The sequence below is a fragment of the Amblyomma maculatum genome, chromosome 1 (genome assembly GCF_055883805.1).
Source record: "Amblyomma maculatum isolate TAMU_Amacu chromosome 1, ASM5588380v1, whole genome shotgun sequence".
Taxonomy (NCBI): Eukaryota; Metazoa; Arthropoda; class Arachnida; order Ixodida; family Ixodidae; genus Amblyomma; species Amblyomma maculatum.
The window spans coordinates 187,407,159-187,428,077 of NC_139344.1; the positions used below are offsets into that span (position 1 = coordinate 187,407,159).

Genomic DNA, 20,919 nt, shown 5'->3' on the forward strand with positions numbered 1-20,919 from the left:
TGGGATTTCGAGGTTCCAAAGAGAACACATTCCTTTAATGAGCGGCCCGCTCTCTTCAAGCACTGAAAACCATATGAAACTCGGTCTCACTCATACATCGGTCAGCGATGCGAAAGTGAAGCCAGGAGGGCACTCATGTAGACGAGATACTCAACTAATAGATACGAGTAACGCTGGCACTGCAGCAAGAAGGCGCCGCGGTGAGTTGTCCAGCCCACCACGCCGCCAACTTTCTCCAGGAAGTTTCCGTCTCCGCGCTGACGCAACCATATGCGTCACTCCAACGAAATCGGACCGCCAAAAGACGTAGCATAAATTAAACGCTCCAAGCAATTTTACGTCCGCGTCTGCAATGCAAACGCTTGCCAGTGAAGCATCGCCAAATTTATATTGAAATCATCGCTTCAGCGGGGAACAAAGCTCCCAGACCACAAGGTCACCCACCATATTCGGGTGGCCGGAGCTCAAGATATCCGTAGTGGAGAAGTATCATGTGCATCTCTCAGAACCTTGATACGTAGTTTTCTGGGCACAATAAGTGCCAGGATATACCGCTGAGAAGCAATCCATTTGGCACTTTTGAACAACTCTTGTGCTGCGCAGACATCCCGTTGATACTTGCCCTGCGCGCACTGGTCTGGCCGTACCAATAAGGAGTTTTCCTAAATTCTCTGCCCTTTACTTGCTCGCTCCGGAGATACTCGCGCGAAGAAGACTGAAATGAGTTGCCAGCTACCGAGCACCGCTCGCAATTTGTCCGCAACTATTTATAACGGGAGCGAACGCGGGCCCACTCAGCAGCGGCAACGGAGGAGCAGCAATTAATTGCGCAAGCTGCTCTGGCTAATTATTTCCTCGCGGAGAGGGGAGCAACACACACCGTCATTCGCGGAGGGAGCCGCGGCGCTGGACAGCCGTAAAAGAGCGGCAGACCGATCGCTCCTCGGCAGAGGCGGAAAACCGACAAGCTGTTAATTAAAGCCGCAAATTACCAACGCCAGCGACGAAAACGGTACCGAGGCCAAAGAAGAGCAATATATACGAACGCCGCCGCCGCCGCCACCTGTGTGCATGGCGGGCCCCTGGAGGAAGACGCGCACAGCACAGGCGGAGAGACTCGCTAAAGCAACGTGCTCTCACGTACACAACAACGCCATCGCTCTCGGTTAGTGCAAATCGAAGTCCCATATAAACGCTGACCGGGAGAATATGATGGGGCTCCGAAAAGATTTGCTCTGAATTGTGCGGTCTCCCTCCTGAAAGCAGCGGCGGCCACTACGGCTTAAAAAAAAAGAAAAAGAAAAAAAAAACCATAAATGTGAACCGCACTCAATTCTTACGAATCAGTTTTCAACGAAAAGGGGTCAGTTTCTCTGGCGTGCAAGCGCTATAGCCGGCTACTTCACAGAGCTTATCGTTTTGATGTATCGTTATTGGTATAGTGGAGCGACCAAGGTTATTGTGGCATGTTAAATGCGCTTCGATGACACTCGGTGTGCCTGCGCGAGGCTGACGTCAGTTGTGTGACGAAAAGAAAGGCGGAGTCAACCTGACAAAAGAAGATTACGTACCTAGAATCAGTTAAGTAGCACTGTACGTGTTTTACGGGTTTGTTTTCTTTTTTTTTTTTTTCAGACTTGCTGTTATCCCAGGTCTTTTGTCACTTCATCTCATTTTTCATCTTTTTGTTTCCATTTTTTTTTTTTTTTTTTTCACAGTACATATTCTGTTCGCCTCCCAATAAAAATTCAGCGGTGAGAAGCGCTCGATCGTGTCGTGCCTCTGCCTCCTTCTGTGTCCTCGTTTTTTAGCGCTACGTTTCGAAAAATGCAAATGCTTCAACTCGCCCAGCTCAGCATCCTTGTGGAGTCAATGAATTCGGAGGCGTGCTTTGTCCGTTCAGCATCGGTTTAGAGGTGCGCAGACACGCCATATTCAGCAACATCTGCGGGCGCTATTTCTTTCTCACCGTGCTTAATATTTAAGTCCATGCCATTGTTCTGTATGGAGGGCACGCTCTAATCCTGCTTTACAAGCCAGCTTATACCCTAAATCGAATAGTTCAGAAGTTAATTTCAGAATTTCCATTATGTAATTTACAAATTAATGCTTTACGCGATATTATTGGCCGCCCACATCCACAAGACAACTATGGCAGAAGAAACACTCTAGCTGACGTCGTGATTTTTTTTTCTTTAAATTTTGGTTCACCTTCGCCTAAACACCCGGTGTAAGAGAGGCATGCTGCCCACCGGACATTGCCGTGCATCCCTTTTATGACCTTTTATTAATCCTCTCAGAATATGACAAAAATGTAAAAGAACGAGAGAGGGAGCCCGGACCAGCAAAGCTTTACCGGGCTTAATCAATTTAAGATAAAAGAAAAGGAGTTAAACGTCCAAAATCCCACACGCATCCCACACGCCCAAAATCATGGACGTCTATGGATTATCAAATAAATTCGCATTACCCCAAGTTCGGGTAAGAGGTACATCCTACACGCCGTCGGGATTTCAGTGACCGGTGCCCTATTTTTGTCCTTCGATAATCCATCCTCATCATCAGCCGGACTATGCTCACTGCAGGGCAACTGAACCGGTCCTGTGCCACCTGCATCTGCTTGACCCCAAACTAAGGGTAATGCGAATTTATTTGATAATCCATAAACGTACATGATTCCTCCGTTCCCAGTAGTCCCTATACACGCGCGCATAGTTATCCTTCTGTGGGTGAGGCCAATGAACTTTCAAAACGGCAGAAAATACAACTAAAAAAATAAAAAGAACGCCCTGAATTTACTGCAAATGGCGTCCTCCGGCGGAGCTTGCGATTTTCTTAATTTCGAGTTATTTTTGTGCGAATTACTTGCGAGCACTTTCACTTCCTTATTTCTCCTTTGTTCTCTTCCTTCTCTCAGCTCCGGGGAAGACAGAAAGATGGTTAGTGCTAACCGCGTGGTGGGATGAGGTTGAGACCCATGCATACGCATATTTCGGAACAGCCCGGAGCGAAGGCAGAAAATGTCACAACCGGCGACCTAAGGGTACTTGTGCGTAGGCGACTGCACCCGCTTTACAGAGCACCTCGTTTGTACAGTGAGTAGCAATTCACGCGGACAAGCTTGAAATTCGGGCGTTCCCCACGCCAGCACACGCCCGACCGCTGAGAGTCGCTCAAATCCGTTCTTTCGCAGTGAAGAAACAACGCACAAAGGAGACTTGATGCCGCTCATTTTATCAACCTGCACCGCGAACCTTGCGTTTCTCTGGAGGGCCACGTATCTCCGCTCCATTGACGCGTGAGCTCCTGCGGATGCGACAAACAGCGGCGGTGCTTCGACGATCGGCCGAACAAAAGCATTCTGAACGGGATAACACCGGCCGCACTGACAAAAAGAGATGGCGAGGTCAGCCGGAACGGGCCGGTGAAAGAGAACAACGCTTCCGATGAGTCCGGACCTTGCGCGAGAGGAGGCGGCGTGCACCCGCGGTTGTATCAGGGAGCGCAAACACGCGACGAGTGAGCCGCGCACAGCCAGATTCTCGCGCGGGGGAGAACGCCGTCTATTAACGGTTTCGCATGGGCGACCCGCGCGTTCTTCGTGAATATGGATGCGTCGGTGGTTCCCCACGGGGCATTCACCCTCCGGGTGCACACCCCGCGACCCATCGGTGCGCGCTTCCCAGACGCGACGACCGACCAGTGCTGCACACCAGTCTCCGCAACTCCCTGTCGATGCGATTCTCGTTGATAACCACACCGTTGCCGAGGGAGCGGACTCTGGGTTAATTCCTTCCGCCTGGAGTGCTCAAACACGCAGGAAAACGGTCGTTTTTTGCCTCGATCGAAACGCGGCCGCCGATGCCGGCTTTGAAATCGCCGCCTGATAAGTTTGCTGTTTACCGTTTGAATTATTAGCCACGGTTAACGAAATCGTCATATGCCACCGGGGCCCATTTGGAAGCAGGGACGCGCGAGGGTGATCTCTTACTTTTTTCCGACGGCGTTTAGCGGACCACCAAAGCAGCGGCGAAGGCGATATCAAAGGTCGAATCACACAGCCTCCTCCCAACTAAATATTGTATCGCGGTGCCAGAGAACGCAACTATATTTGCTTCTGGATCATGAAAGTCATAATTTGTGCTCAACGCCGTCGTATAGGTGCTCACACTGCCTCGCACATCTGCCCGCAGTGCTAACACCCCACGCGCGAGCTCTCGGGCCATATCGCTCGAGTAGGTACTGCTGTCACCACGCAAGAGGCACATAGAGTGACATTAAAGGGTTTCAGTACATCGTCAGTCTGCACTCTGCAGCGTGACGTGCAAAATTTGAGAAGCAGCATCAGAACATTTTGCACCCACTGCACGGCCTCAAGGGCGCCGACCGGCCTACAGCTTTCCAGGCGAATGGAAACTCGATAGTATTAGCGAGCTTTAGCATAGGCGCGGTGATCTTAGGCGGATGGAGGAAATAGCGGGCCCCAGTGCGCATAAATCAACACCGAAAGGGCAAAATGTGCGGCTAGGCGCAGTTAGCATCCCCCTATGCGCTCCTACTCTAAAATACTCTAAAAAATACACATACTCTAAAAATGCATAATGGCCGTTAATGTCGCCGACGGCGTGTCCTTCATTTCTGCTGCGCTTGTCGTAGTGCAAGAGATCGTATTGCCATCGTATTGCGCGACAACAGGCTACATTATCTCCTCCTCCGAAGCCTCCAGAGAGTTCCCACAATGCCCGATTCTTATTTTGTACGCACCGCATCATTCTCATTTTCGCAGTTCTTTTTTAGGTGCGGCTGGCGCGATGAGCTGCAGTCGACTGCAGCGTGGTAGACCGGCACGTAACTGCGATGTACAGTATACGTAACACAGTTGGAGCGCCCAGCTGTTACTAAAGCTTGTGGGGCTGCACTATTCCCCAAACACATCAAGAAACCACCGCGGTGAGGACGCTCGACTGCTGTGCACCCAGGAACGCGGGATCGAATCCCGGCCGCGCAAGGCACCGTGTGCTGTGCGCGCGTTAAAGAACAAAAGGTGCTAGAAATCGCCAAAGCCCTCCAGGAGCTACAGCGTCTCTCATAGTCTGAGTCGCTTTGGGACGTTAAACCCCACAAACCATAACCGACCAACCTCATATCAAGAAACCAATTTTTCAAGGCACGAAGATACGAAGATGAAAGCAACCACTGTTATGCAAGACGACCTGCGGTGGTGTTCTCACCTTCAACTTATTATTCTCTACAGCTGCGGTGCATGACCACAAAAAAAAAACTGCAATGAATTAAATGCTGTTCTAGCTCCGAACTTCGATACAGTTTGTAAGGTTACGCAGCTTAGAGGCAAACCAAAAGAGCTCGCAAAACACAAGCAAGCAAACGACTCCGCCGCTGCGCATGCATATGGCGCGTAATCCCCATGGACATGGTCCGTCGGCTGCTGTCGGTGACACAGCTGTGGATAGAAACATCGCGCCACCTCTGTGTTCAGTTTCTGTGGGCAAAATTTTTACTCCCTCGCATTTGAACCCGTGTCGCCGGGAGCCGGCCACCGGTGACACTACGAGTTTTCCCCGGGGTCTGGTACTCGGATCATGTGGGTTATCAATGGATTGAAAAATGTATCGAAAAATTGGCCATGGACACAACCTTGCGCAGACGAAAAATACCGTGGCACACTTTCACAAAGCTGCGCTAGCGCCATAAAAATACACCGTCATGATCATAAACTTCCTTTCATAAAGGCAGCAATTGAATGAAATACTCCGCACTTATGGACTATAAAAACCCTCGAAAAGACTTGCGCTATATAGAGGACATAGTCGTATATTCCCATTTAATTTTGCTAGCAATATGCGGTTAATAAAAGCGCGAGTACTAACAAGGCTACAAATTCAGGCCTCTCCGCCACACCGCACTGCTGAAAAAAAAAATGAAAAAAAAAAAAACGATTATGAGGAAATGCAAAGTAACTGCTTCACTTATCTGTGAACATCCGAACCGAGCCGTGCAAGAAATGGTGAAGGGTAGTGGAGAGGCGCCAGGTCACAGAGTGGAAGACCTCAGATAAATTTCGATCACCTGGGGTTGCTTTAACGTGCACTGACATCGCACAGAACCCGTGTGCCTTTTGCATTTCGTCTCCATCGCAATACCAACGCCGCTGCCTTTTTTTTTTTTTTTTTTTTTTTCGAGGAAAAAGAGCGCACACGCCGCCACCGCTAGAGCTAGCCCAGCCGCAGGAAGAAGAACGCGGCAACGCCCTATAGCTGCAGAAATCCTCCGCATGCAAACAGGAGGGTTCTAGGCTTGCCGCCGGCATTACTCGTCCTGTCATGCCCCCCTCCTACCCACAACATATTCACTGGGCGCGAGTGCACCAACCGCACATGAATGCGTGGCCACGACCGTCGCTCACCGCGAGGCCGCCAACGCAGAGACGAGCGCGACGAGTGCATGCCAACGACGCAAGCGCTTAAAATTATGAGTATAAATTGTGCTGTTCGCGACCAAAGCGCGGAGGAGCTGCGTCGCTCTCAACAGCGCATGACGACAAGAGGAGGCGGCAGGCTGGGCAACAAGCGTCGATCATCGCAGCTTCCGGCTGCCGTTTGTCCGATCGGGTGTCGAGCGGAAGTATCGAGCACATCAAAGCCACAAGGTGCCAGAGAGCGGCCCTTTCCCGTCTGCGAAAAGTAAATATAGGCGGGAACCGACACCGCGCAAAGGGAACAGTTCTCTACAGCGATAAGGAACTGCTACTGTCCAGGCCTGGCTAGCCGCCCTGACTTCCCCGCCTAGCTGGTCTACGTACAACTATTGTGCGAAACAAACAAGATCGACAACGGTGATCCCGCGCACTGCGCCACCGCTACAATGAATGAACGACTGGAAATGAATGACGCGAGCACGTGCACTGCAGGCATACTTACGAGTAGCACTCTGTCGCTCGGAAAATGTCAGCTCAGCGCAGTAGCGTAAAGTAGGTGATCCATAATAGCGTGGCCATTTCCTTCGAAGCCTGCAAAGCGTGTTGTGAGTAACCACGCAACACGCCTTTTCTATGAAGCTATGGAGCTTCAGAAAAACCTTGCGGCTCGCTCCAACGTCTTCACTTCAGCTAAACGGCTCGTAACGTTCAATAACTATTTATTAAGTACCCTGATTATACCCACATTAATTATTGAGGAGATTGGTGTATAGCACAGGAAAACTCTACAAATCACAATGAAACAGTAACGTGCGAGAAAAAAACAGCCAGAACCATGTTTCTAAAGAAGCGGCAAAAGTTAGCGGTGCAATGCTACGAATGAAAACACAGACGGGGAGAATGCTACACAAGCTGGATTTTACTCGAATTAAGATCGCAGAAAACCCAAGAAAGGCCTGCAGCGCACAAGTGACCTCTTCATTCAGAGGACAGCCCAGAGATCTCCCTGAGGACGACTCGAAGGCTGCTGCAGAACAGCGAGAGTATAATTAATGGCGGGGGCCGACATCATGCCCCACCTCCTCCGGCCCTTTATTAGGTTTACCGACATTATCGACAGCCAAGGACTCGGCGAGAACGATTAATCGATTCGCCCACCTTTATCTCCTTGTCGTCAGCGCCTGCGCTCAAAAACCGACCATTTCGGCAAACTAACGAGCGCTCCCCCGACACGCGCAGACGCAGGCCGACAGGGTTCCCCGCCCGGTGACTTGCCGCACGGTGGCCGCCGCGAGCGGAAACGTGCGACTTAGCGATCGCGAAGCCATGCCCAAGTGGAAACCATATGAATACACGGTTTATCAAACTGATACCAGAAAAGTGCGCAGCCTTTCACTTGAGCAATACGTCTTGCCCTTAAACACGATGCAGCCAGCCAAAAAAAAAAAATTAAAGAGCACTGCAGAATCTGCATTGGAGTAATGCGAAAGCACGGATGCTGCTGTTGGTTGCTTCTAGTCGCTTAATTCCCTTCTTGTTTACCCATTTAGTCTTTGGTACTTTCAAATTGCGCGCCAATCCATTCCTATGCCCTTTTTCGGCTCTACTTCCGGTTGAGTGACGTCACATCCTTGAAGTCACCCGAATTGACTGCCTTAATTAACTACTTTAGTCTTTGGTACTTGAGCACCAATCCCTTCCTATGCACTTTTTTGGCTGGACTTCAGGTTGCGTGACGTCACATCCTTGACGTCACCTTAATTGACTGATTTAATTAACTATTTTAGTATTTGATACATTCAAATGTGGCGCCAAGCCACTGGCTAATGAGACCATTTTCGCCTTTACATTTTTGCCTCTAATTACCTAATTAACTTATTAAGCAAATTATTTTTTCGGACGCAACATTACGTCACCCTATATCGATTGACACCACTCTTTAACCTCTACCACTTCTCAATTACAACTGCTGCGGACACAATTTTGCGGACGCTTTCTGCGGACAGAAATCTGTGAACATAGCAGCAACGGATCCGTTCGTTCGTGTTGAGACCACTGTAATGTGTTACATAGCCGTTCATTCCTCCCTTGGCCACTTTCTCCGTACCGCCGGCGGGAGACATGGACAAGTCGACCACTTATGCAATTGAGAATGAAGCGCATGTCAACCACAGTATCGATGGAATCTCGCAATACTAATTCGCTACTGTGCGCATAGGGTCGCGCTAACCTTAAAAATTCCGAATCAAAAGCGTTGATTGGCAGAGTTTCGCGTGAACGCGTTTTACCCTTTCTATGCCACTATCCACGCATTAACTAACCGAGGCGAGGAACGCGCCCCAAAAAGAGCAGTCAACGAAAGGGGTAAGGCCCCTGAGCGGTCACCGTGGCAACCTCTTTCCCTCTTCTCCTAACTCTGCGACGATGGCGGACGGCGTCCGGATGTGACTTCAGTTAGAACGCCCATGCATACGAATCAACTTTCTATGCTGAAATTCCCAATTAACGACTGTGCAAACATACCGACAGCTCGGATGTTTACGGCGCTGTTACATCCAGCGGGGTTGACGTTCCTGCAATTGATGGAGCGCGTAAGAAACTTTCTCGCAGTCTTTCCCACGGCACACGTGACAGTACTGCGCAAAAGCCAGACAAATCTAGAAGGACTTAAATGTAGCGCTACTGGTGCATTCGCTGCCGAAGCAGATTTCAAAAACACGGGCAAACCGTCAGTAGGGGGCAAAGGGTTAGGAATAAAAACGCGACGGGTTTGCATTCCGTCGGCCATCTTTCTCGTCACGTATCGTGAAAAGGAGCCTGTGCACATGTCTCTACGCTGATAGAATAGTGTTTCGGCACAGCCTTGGCGCGATTTCATTAAAAGCCACCCGTTTGTAGCAGCACTAAGTAAATATGCCGAGAAGCTTATTTCTTTATTTGGACAATAAATAACGCAGCACATGTTTAGGCGAACAACTTACCACCATATTTAATGCAACTTAATCATCTTCGCAGTTTCTACCGCCTAAATGTCTATTCACACATGCGAGTCGCGAAGGGCGCGCGACCGGTGTCGCATGCGACCAGAGAGCAGCGCTGCGCGAGCGATGTTCACACTTGCGAATGCGACCTGCGGGTTGCTTTCCGCATCGTATCTTCCTTGACTGTTCACCACATAGAGTACAGCTAACTTGCGTTCACGTCAGCTGAGCCGCTGATTGGTTTAGCGGTTTGCGACCAGCAGTCGCGCGACTGGAAATCGAGCAATGCCGGAACAGCCCGCGGCAGTCGCTTTTCGACCGATGCGATCATTTGCAACTGTCGCTTTTCGACCAAAACGGTAGCACGACCGCTGCGAGTCGCAAACGGGCATTTAATGCAAACTGACAAGAATCACTTGAAACGCTTGTTGGCTGTACACGAAATAAAAATGCCTTACCCCGATGACGGTGCGCGGTATTTGGCAGAATGCACAATTTCCTTCGGATCAGTTCGGACCGTAACTGCCGTAACTGCTCCGCATTCAATTAAGCGGATAGCCAAAGCGATCAAAGGAGTGACCACTTTCGAACCGTCCACTACACCCTGGAAAATATGTGCAACTAATCTTGTCTGTTTCAGTTTAGTACAAGTCACAGTGCAACTTCTTTAACTAAACGGTAGCAGTGAAATCAAACGGTACACCACCGGTGAATTTTAACCTTTCACTACTTTCAAACAACTCAGTAACTATTACAATAATATACAGCCACAGGACGACTGTCATGCGCTGTTCATCACTTATCGCATACGCCAGCACGAAAGTTTACGTGAATGTTTGCATATCAGTAACGTGGCATGCAACCTTTCAGTCGCGGATGCCTCGGGGAAATGTCGTAAATGACGGTGAATATAATAAACAAGTCACACTATCCGTGAAGAGTGAGACAATCAGCCGAGACTTCTTGGCAAGGAGTTCCAATAATACTAACATATGTGCTCAAGAAAAGCGCACAGCTACACAACGCTTTACTTTCCGTCAGCCGAAAGAGCTGCTGGTACCCTCCCACCGCTTCCAGCGAATACCCTACTTCAGAAAACGGCACAATGCCGAAACGGAAACTTTCAACTGTTCAAAGACAATAAATCCCGACACCCCCGAGTTCGACTGCATTCAGTAGTTATTGGTAAGTATGAGGCACAGTACGTTAACTGCTCGGGTACGAATAAGGCCAGTGGCAGGACGGCGTCCCGCTTGGAATGTTCTTGCTTGAACAGCCGACATGCGAATCTCATCGAGGATGCGCGAAGAGTCACGCCCGAAGCATCTGGCGCGCCAGGAGGAGGAGGAGGTAAACTTTATTAAAGAAGAGGTCGTAGGCGCGGGGTGGGTTGGCGTTCCCGTCCCCGCGGTGGGCTCCCAGTTCGCAAGACCTTGATTCCGTTTGAATCATGCGCTAATACTCCTTCCTTTGAATTAACTGCGCCCAGGTGACTACGTGCCCCGCGCTGCGAATGCGTTCATCAGCGCGCTTCTGACGGCAACGTGGGCGCGCGATTCGAAGTGCCCTCGATATATTGGGCCTCTTCATCATGAAAACATATCTGGCACTGCGATTTTCCCTAAATACCCAGTACCGCTGCAATAAACAGGGCGCGCTCCTTGCTCTCAACCCGATGCCTTGACGTGAAACACGTGCATTATTCAGCACTTGCGTGCTCGGCACCACGTGAACAAATAGTTTCGGATTCACCACCTTATTCGGCAAAAACAACCAACAGACGCTCTGCAGATTACGCTAAATGAAACGAGAACATCAATACACCACAAAACGAAATATGAGCAGAATTCGCAACCCCTATAGCCCTGGTTGAACAGCAAGGTTTTCTTACAGCTTCCACACAACGCGACCTAGCAATCACAAAGAGCAACAAAGCTCGCCAAGTACTGGAGGCACTTGAGCGTAACGAATCGGGCAATTTCCGTATAGTGAGGCGACTTTTGGAACCACCGCCCTAACGAATCCGGAGTCATGAGGATCAGAAACAGGTATGCAGAAAAAAAAAAACGAGTGTCCCGGTTTTTTTTTCCTGCCACAGGCATCAACTCTCATAGTGCGTCAAGATGACATAAGTCGACGAACTCACCTTGCGAAGTTATAGGCACCAATCAAATGGTTGCCGTGTCGGTCGTTTTGCACTCGGCGCCGGTTTGAAAGCACTGGCTCACCACGCTGACGGTCTTGGCGCCGTTGGAAATCCTGGCATCGGTTCGGTAACGCATGCGATCACCACAGCCAAAGAGGCAAATATAGCTGATCCTAAGTTCAAGCTCTCATGAACAGCTTTTGAAACGCGTTTACGAGTCCCCCCCCAAAGGCACAACACAATTCCGTGCGGATGTACTGCCACTACACAGATTTCACTAACTCCGCTTTGTCGGGTAAAAGTTGTTTCACACTTTGCCGCGCAGGTAACTTGGCTCGGGCTACAGCAGCGGCACCTGCGCAAACCGGTTTTGTGACTTGTATGCTTGTGGCGTCCTCTCTTGAGCCTGTAACACATCACACTTAAGGTCCCCATCACAGCTGCATAATGCGTGATTACAACGTTTCCTTCAATATATATATATATTTCATTTACACTAAAAACATTAGTAGCAGGTACTGCATAGACTATACGAAGGATAATAACCATGAATGTTAAAAATTGGTTGTCAAAGGTGCCGCCAGCCGCCGCTAGCATAGTCCGTTGGCTGCATTGTTGCCTGTTCGTCCGATTCACATGGCGGAAGTAGCGATTCATCCCAGTTCAGTTCAGTTATAGTGTACTAGTAATTCAGTCATTCAGTCGTGTCCGACTCTTCGTGACCCTATGGACCATGTCACGCCACGCTTTCCGGTCTCTCACTATCTTCCTAACATCGCATAACTTCATCTGCAGTGCCTCGAGGATGCCATCTAACCATCGCGTTCGCTGCCTACCCCTTCTCCGGCGACCCTCAACCTTTCCCAACATCAAATCTTTCTCCAGCGACTCCTCTCTTCTCATCAGATGACCAAAGTAGCTGAGCTTTAACTTTAGAATTTGACCCTCCAATGAGCAGTCAGGATTTATGGTCGACAATATCGACTGATTTGATCTGGCAGTGCAAGGAACTCTCAAGAGTCTTCGCCAGCACCACAATTCAAACGCGTCAATTCTTCGGCGATCAGCCTTTTTCACAGTCCAACTCTCGAATCCATACATCACAACTGGAAAGACCATAGCACGAGTTATACGGATCCTGGTTGGCAGACTAATGTCTGCTCTTTACTAGGCGGTCAAGGCTAACCATTGCTCTCTTCCCCAGAAGCAGACGTCTCCTAATTTCATGGCTGCGGTCTCCTTCCGAGGTAATCTTGGAGCCCAAGAAGAGAAAATCTGTCACAGCTTCCACTTCTTGACCATTGATGCTCCAGGACTTGATAGGGCAAGACGCCATGATCTTTGTCTTTTTAATGTTCAGTTTAAGCCCAAACTGCTCACTCTCTTCTTGTACACGCATCAGAAGTCTCTTGAGTTCCACTTCACTTTCTGCCATTAAAGTGGTATCATCCGCATATCTAAGGTTGTTGATACGTTTTCCAGCAATCTTCACTCCAGCTGAAGACTCGTCCAGACCGGCCATCCTCATGATGCACTCTGCATATAGGTTAAATAGGCAGGGCAACAGTATGCAGCCTTGCCTTACTCCTTTCTCAATCGGAGACCAATCAGTAAGACCTTGCCCAGTTCTGACTGTGGCCTCTTGCCCTTCATACAGGTTCCTGAGGAGACAGATGAGGTGAATTGGAACTCCCATCTCTTGGAGAGCTTGCCACAATCTGCTGTGATCTACGCAGTCAAACGCTTTCGCATAATCAATAAAGCAGAAGTAGATGGGTTTCTGGAACTCTCTTGCTTTTTCCATGATCCAGCGAAGGTTGGCAATTTGGTCTCTAGTTCCTCTGCCCTTGCGAAACCCAGCCTGCACGTCCGGAAGCTCCCGATCCACGTACTGCTGCAGCGTACCTTGGAGGATTTTCAACATCACCTTGCTAGCATGCGAAATAAGCGCGATCGTGCGGTAGTTGGAACAATCTTTGGCACTGCCTTTCTTTGGAATGGGGATGTAAACTGACCTCCTCCAATCCTGTGGCCACTGCAGGGTTGTCCAAATCTTCTGACATAATGTATGCAGAATGTTAACAGCGTCATGGTTGAGGTTTTGAAGCAACTCAGCTGGAATGCCATCAATTTCGCTAGCTTTGTTCTTAGCAAGGCTGGCTAAGGCCCATTCAACTTCACTCTTCAGGATGCCCGGCTCGGGATCAGTAATCACAACTGTCTTATGTTGGGTTTGCACATTCGGGTCCTTCTTGTACAGTTCTTCTGTGTATTCCTGCCATCTCTTCTTTATCTCTGAGGCTTCAGTGAGGTCCTTGCCTCGTTTGTCCTTCATCACGCCCAGCTTAGCACAGAAGCTTCCTTTGATATCTTTGATTGTGTTATACGGAGCTCTTGTGTTCCTTAATTGGCTGTTGTCCTCAACTGCTTGGCACTGTATGTTCAGGAAGGCATTCTTATCTCTCCTTGCTATTTTCTGAAAATCCGCATTGAGAACCTTGTATCTTTCTCTTTCCCCCATAACTTTTGCCATCCTCCTTTCCTCAGCTATTTGCAAAAGCCTCTTCAGATAACCAGTTTGCTTTCTTGCATTTCTTTTGCTTTGGAACTACCTTAGTAGCAACTTCTTGTATTATATCACGAACATCAGTCCACATCTCTTCGGGCTCCCTGTCTTCTAGATCTAATTCTTGAAATCGATTCCTCACTTCCACAGCATATTCTAATGGAATTTGATCCAGATCATACCTGAAAGGCCTTCTAGTTTTCTGCGTTTTCCTCAATCGAAGCTTAATTTTGGCAACAAGAAGAAGCTTATGATCGGTGCTACAATCGACCCCAGGCCTTGTTTTTAGTGCTTGTATAGCGCTTCTCCATCTCTGCCGGCAAAGAATATAATCGATCTGATTCCTGTACAGACCGTCCGGTGAAGTCCATGTGTACAGGCGCCTCTTGTGCTGTTGAAAATGAGTATTCGCTATGGTCAGGTTGTTTTCTTGACAAAACTCTACTAGCCTCTGCCCAGCTTCATTTGGCTCGCCAAGACCGAACTTGCCTATAATTCCGGATATTTCTTCACTCCCGACCTTAGCATTCCAGTCTCCTGTGAGAAAAATGACGTCTGATGATGGGGTGCGGTCTAAAAGGCATTGTAGGTCCGCGTAAAATCTCTCAACGTCAGCTTCTTCAGCAGTAGTGGTCGGTGCGTAGACTTGGATAACTGTTATGTTGAAAGGGTGACCTTGGATCCGAAGTGAAATCATTCGGTCGTTTTTGGGGTTGTATCCTAGCACTGCTTTGCCCATTCTTCTGTTTACTATGAGAGCGACCCCATTCCTTCTGTTGGATTCGTGCCCACAATAAAAGACATAATGGCCGCCGGAGTTAAATTCTCCCATTCCGGTCCACTTGAGCTCGCCGATACCTAGGATATCAATGTTCAATCTGTCCATTTCTCGCTTGACGACATCCAGTTTACCTTGCGTCATAGATCTTACATTCCATGTTGCTATGTGATATATCTCCTTGCAACATCGGACTTTCCGGTCTCTTCCCGACACATCCACAACTGAGCGTCCTTTTGGCTTTAGCCCAGCCGCTTCATTCGTCCTGGAGCTACTAGGAATCGCCCTTTGTTCATCCCCAGTAACATGGGACACCTTCCAACCTGGGGGGCTCATCTTCCGGCGCCATATCGTTAATGGTATTGTGACTGGCCATAGGGTTTTCTTGGCATGAAATACTGGAATGGGTTGCCATTACCTTCTCCAGTGAATCACATTTTGTCAGAACTCTCTGCCATGACCTGTCTATCCTGGGTGGCCCTACACAGCAGAGCTCACGGCTTCATCGAGTTTCGCAAGCCCCTCCGCCACGACAAGGCAGTGATCCATGATTCATTCCACCCTAACGTTTTTAACAATAAGGCATTGTTTGTCCAAGGCCAGTCTTGTGGTTTGTCCGTGCGACTGTGCTGCGTGCGCTTGCCGCCCGCTGCATTCCTGCGTTGCTCTTCTTCTAGATACTATGACCTACTGCACTGTGATTGCCAGAAGTCACATTTTTGTCTGCACGCTCTGAATAAAATAATTGGTTCACAGGAAGGGAAAGGCGCAGAATCTGTCACACTTGCTCTATGGACACTTGAACCGCGCCGTAAGGGGATGAAGGAAGGTAGGAGCGAAAGTGGAAAGAGAGAAAGCGAAGCCGTAGTGGAGGGCTACGGAGTAAATTCGACCACCTGGGGATCTTTAACGTGCGCTCACATCGCACAGCACACGGACACCACTTCGGTTCGCCTCCATCGAAACGCAGCCGCCGTGGTCGGGTTCGAACCCGGGAACTCCGAAACCAGAATGCTTATTTGAAGCAGGTGCTGTTTGTACTGGCGTGAAGTCGCAAGGCACTGACCGTGGTTTCTGTTATGTGCACAAATGTTTATGCCCTTAGTTTCGGCTTTGAATACGTTTTTCAGATTAATGTTGATGGCAGTGCTCACTAGTAATTTACCGCAAGTCTACTTATGATAACCAGTTTGTTCTTTGCATACAGACACTCACCAATAAAAAGATAAATCGTACTCAGAGAACATTATTTAGCATGCCTCATTATTTTCTATTTTAAAATCGCCCTCAAAGTTTCTTTAAACGCGTTACCGTGGCCATCTGTAATCTTTTGGGCTGTCTTTGCTTTGGTACCTGGTTTTTTCCAAGACGTGTGCGGCAAATTTGCCTCCAACGACCTGCTCCGCTTGGCCAGATGTTCGTCATTAAACGACAGACAGCGAGTTAAGGTCCTCCACAGTTGTCATGAACGCGCAAACGGTGCACGGCAGTGTGCGTTGATGTTACAGACGATCCGGCCTAGGGTCCACAGAAATTTTACACAAAGCTTTACCCAGCTTAAGTGGCAGCGGCAGGTTTCAGAGGCAACAAAAACACAGCACACCTCAGCTCCTTCCCCTTTACCTAACCGCCACTTGATCTGTCTTTCGAAATGCTGCAATCTGCTTCTTAAACAGATTAGTCAGCAACCTTGCAAGCTAGACCTCAAAACCCTTCTTGACTACCACACAAATAACACAACAGTCTGCAGCACTTAACATCTCTAACTGGAACTGAGTATGCAACCAGATTAATGATGCACTTGACCGAAAGCCAGCCTGGGCTCTCCTCCGCTCTTTATTTGGCTCACAACCTGCCCCCGCCCCTGCCCTCGATAAATTCCTCACTCTCCGGGGCCCTGACGAAGTGACTAAAATCCTAGCTGACCTCTATATTCCACCACCTCTTCCCTCCCAATACATGGCATATGTCAGGCCACTCCACTCTGACCTAGATCATGCTTTCACCATGTTTGAGCTGGACCTTGCTCTAGCCCAAAATTCTAAGCCCTCCACCTCAGGAGAAAATAAGGTCACTTATACCCTCTTACATAACCTACCCGAACCCACGAAAAAAAGACCTCCTGTCCCACATCAACAAACACTGGTTCGAGGGCGCACTTCTAGACGAATGGAAAACCTCCATCGTCGTTCTGATCCCCAAACCTTACAAGCCAACCAACCTCTAGAATCTTCACCCTATTTCCGACTTCCTGCATCAGAAAGACCACGGAAAAGACGATACTCAACCGGTTTGAGGAGCATCAATACATCATCGCCTTCCTCCTGCATACATAAATTGGCTTTTGTCCCTATGTCTCCACTCAAGACCTTTCCTTAATAATACAATTTTCTACACAATTTTTTCCCACTACATGGCCCAGCGGACCCCCTTCCCTCCAACTTACTTATCGACCCCATCCCCTGTAATATGACCTCCGGCCTTCACGTGGGACAGCGACAAGCTCAGGCTCTTCATCACTATTCCCCTTTTTCCACACATACCGTGGTGTATACAGATGTGTCCCACACACACGACCTTGGTTCCCCGGTGTATGCTATTTATACCCCAAACTCATCCACTCTTCACCTACACCTGTGGCCCCTACTTCAATCCTCCCAAAACCATAACCCTCGAGCTTCTTCTTATAGTGCACGCTTCCAGTCATTCCCACAGCTACCTCGAACTGCCATTTATGTTGTCTACACTGATTCACAGGCTGCCCTCCGTTCTATTCAGAATAGTACACTACCCCAAGGCCTAAGAGGTCTCTTAGAAGCACTGTGACTTCTGTCCAGCAACCGTAACTCTTAGGTGGATTTCTGATCATACAGAGATTGTTGGAAATGACCTGGTTAATCAGCTGGCTCGCAACATTCAGTGCCAGGTGCCAACAATCTTCTGGGTCAATCAACTTACGAGTGCCAAGGCATTAGACTACAACCGCACCATCCGAAACAATTACAAGCACTTAAGGCTGTACCTCACCAATCTCCCTACACCCCACCCCGACCTTACTACATTTGAATCACACATCCTTTGCAAAATGCAAACACTCTCCTCACCCCTCCGCGCCTCTACCAGTACAGCCTCCATTCAGACGCCTCTTGCACCAATTGTTCCTCTCTATATGTGAACTTGGAACACTCTTTCTTTTCATGCCCCGTCGCAGTTCAATCCTCTCAGTTTCCTCACCCCTCCCAAACTCCTGGCATGCCTGGCTGGCATCAGACCAATAGCATGATAAGCTAGCGTTGAACCGACAAGCCACCAATTTGTTGAGCGCTTAATACTGCACTGCAATAATAATGTGGTTCTCTCCGTCTCTCTCTGTCATTTTACTTTAACCATAAGCATTAAAAAGTTCACATGTGAATGATGCAGTACAGCTGTCCTGGCATTTCCCCTACAGGATTGGATGTCCAGAACATGGCTGTTCCTGTTTGCAAAACACCTAAGCTTTTGCAGTTACGCTTTTTTAGCATTTTTTTTTTCTGTTACACCATCCAAATTGCCCAATGTTTTTCTGAAAAGACCTTTAGGCATACTAGTCTGGATGGATAGATTCAAGCACACTATTGTAACCAGTATTATTCTCTACTAATTATTTGACTGTGCAGGAATGATGCCCTACTGCAGTACCTTTGGTACATGGGCAATCCCACTTTCAAGAGTTGAAGAAAGTTAGAGGAAGGCCATTTAGAAGTAATGACGATAGTTTATGTACATAACAATAGTCTATGTGGGGCAGCTTGCAAACGCTGCCGTAGCAGGCAAAGGTTTCAGTACAGCGCATATTTTACACCGGTCAGGGCTTTGAATTGTCAAGGAATAGCATGAATGAGCCAGGAACCCACCCTTCAAAAAAGCTAAGGTGTGCTTGTGTATCTTACGCGTTTTTGTGCATTTCTGGTCTGAATGTGCACTAGGGCGCTGAGAGAGTGGACCAAGCAATGGATGGGTATAGGAAGGCAACTTTGTGAGCAGTACTGTGCAGAGGTGGGTTTGATGCTGCTGATAAGTTATTGCAAATGTGTTTATATGTAGATTCTTTGTTGTTGCTGCCATTAAATTAGTTTGGCTACCTTGACCAAACTAAAATGCTGATGTAAAGCCACAAATTTAAAAAATGGTATTCTGGAAAGGCAGAAAGCAAATTTTAGTAGTCATGAACCTTATTATTAAATGAAGCGATTTTGTGGGATGGATGGCTCGATTCTCTTGAAATGCATGCACATGTATTTTCTCAAAATTTGTACTTCTTCTCTTAATACAGCACTAGAGGCAAAACACAAAAAACACTTGCTGCTAAATGTATATATAGTTCAAGAGCAAACAAGGGTAAGGAAATGAGCCAATGACCATTCACCGTCCACGACTGCTGGCTTCCTAGACATATATGTTTCAAGATTTATACTGCCACACCCCTACTGGTCTCCCTGCTTTTGCCCATGACTTTTCCCTGGTAAGGCCTTGAGTGGAAGGGCCTTATTTATATGACATCTCGGCCACCGCTCACCCACAGGCATTTTCGAAGACAGTAACTGCTCGTATTCATGCAGTACTAGTGTAACTTAATTTTTTTAACGCACCTGCCTCTCATGTATAAGCCCAAAAAGGGCCTTGAAGGTAATAAATTTGGAGCATGAAGAACTCTATGCCAACAGCCTCTGTGAACATTTCCCTGGCACGCATTTTTCATTTTGCTGGCACGTCTGCAAGTAGGACGAAAAGGAAAACAGTTTGCTTTCAAGTACAGTAGTGAAAATTAGTTTTGTAAACTTAAAAAGGCATTCAAGCGCTTGTGCACAAAAAGGAAGGCTTAGGAGGGAGGGTTTCTCTCAAAGACTTCTGTAAGTACGACCCTTGTTCATAAACAGTTTTGTATCAAGCAAACTATTTTGCCCACAACTCCAATTTAAAGGGCCCTTAACCTGCTTCTCATCAAGGAGTATACTTGTCCGATATGTTGTCCACAGAACTCAAATCTAATTTTTTTTTTGCCTGCACTCACTAATAGCGAATTTTGCGTCATTACAATCACCCTTTTGCCACGCTTCTCTCAGTGATGCCCTCTCCAAGATAGTTTCTCTCGCACATAGAATACCTAGCCTTTGGAAACAGCACTGGCCCTCCCACTTGCAGAGAGGTGCAAAGTAACATATCAAGTATGTGTTGTGTGACCCATCTACACCATGACAGGTAGGCACCAATGCCTGTCACCTGGACACAGTGGATCATACTAGCATGATCATGAACATGCTCTTGGCTTACAGAGTGCAACATTGAATTGCAATGAGGATTGTGGGAATTTGCTCCAATAAGCACATGCTACTGCAGAGAATGAATTGATCAGCTTTTCCTGCTGAGTAATGTAAATAGTATTGTAAAAAAAAATAATAATAGACAACAGAAGCAAATGTGAAGAGGCACAGAAAGGGGCTTTGCCAAGGGTATGGAAGCCTATGATGCTGGTAGATATTGAATCACCTATCATCACCCCACAAAAATGTATTCCCAGAGATATGGGCAACTGAAAGAGGCTCCATGTTTTCCCTCTCAACCCATGAAGAGGCCCCAGACAAAAAAAAGAAAGACAGACCAGTACAGCGCTTTGCCCGCAAAAGCATTAACAGCCACCTTGGCTTGGTTTTCATTTCATTTATTTTTATTTTTTGCCACTTGGGGGGCGGGGGCTCCCTCGCAAAAGCTAGACAGCAAAGGAGGGAGCAGAAAGGGTGAAGCATCCTGCCGAGCCAGGTGAGCACCCCACCTTCTTCGATGCGGCGCGGTGAACCAATGATAGCACTCTGCAGCACTGTGACATCACCTGCGCAAGTTGATGCAGTGTGCGCGAACTCTGGCTAACACCCGACACCACAGGTCGCCGTGCAGCAAGAAAACAGCAATTAAAAAAGATGTCTAGAAAATTATCAGCTTGCTTGTAAGGGCTTGCAAGCGGCATGCACTCTC

General features: G+C 48.1%; 1 protein-coding gene across 1 annotated transcript in view; it reads right to left on the minus strand.

Annotated features, from left to right (window-relative positions):
* Positions 1-11,888, minus strand: part of Mcr (macroglobulin complement-related) — a 198,744-nt gene extending 186,856 nt beyond the window's left edge. Inside the window, exon 1 of the mRNA XM_084589834.1 lies at positions 11,564-11,888. The gene's annotated coding sequence lies outside the window, so the exon portion shown is untranslated. The remainder of the gene's footprint in view (positions 1-11,563) is intronic.
* Positions 11,889-20,919: the final 9,031 nt, after the last annotated feature.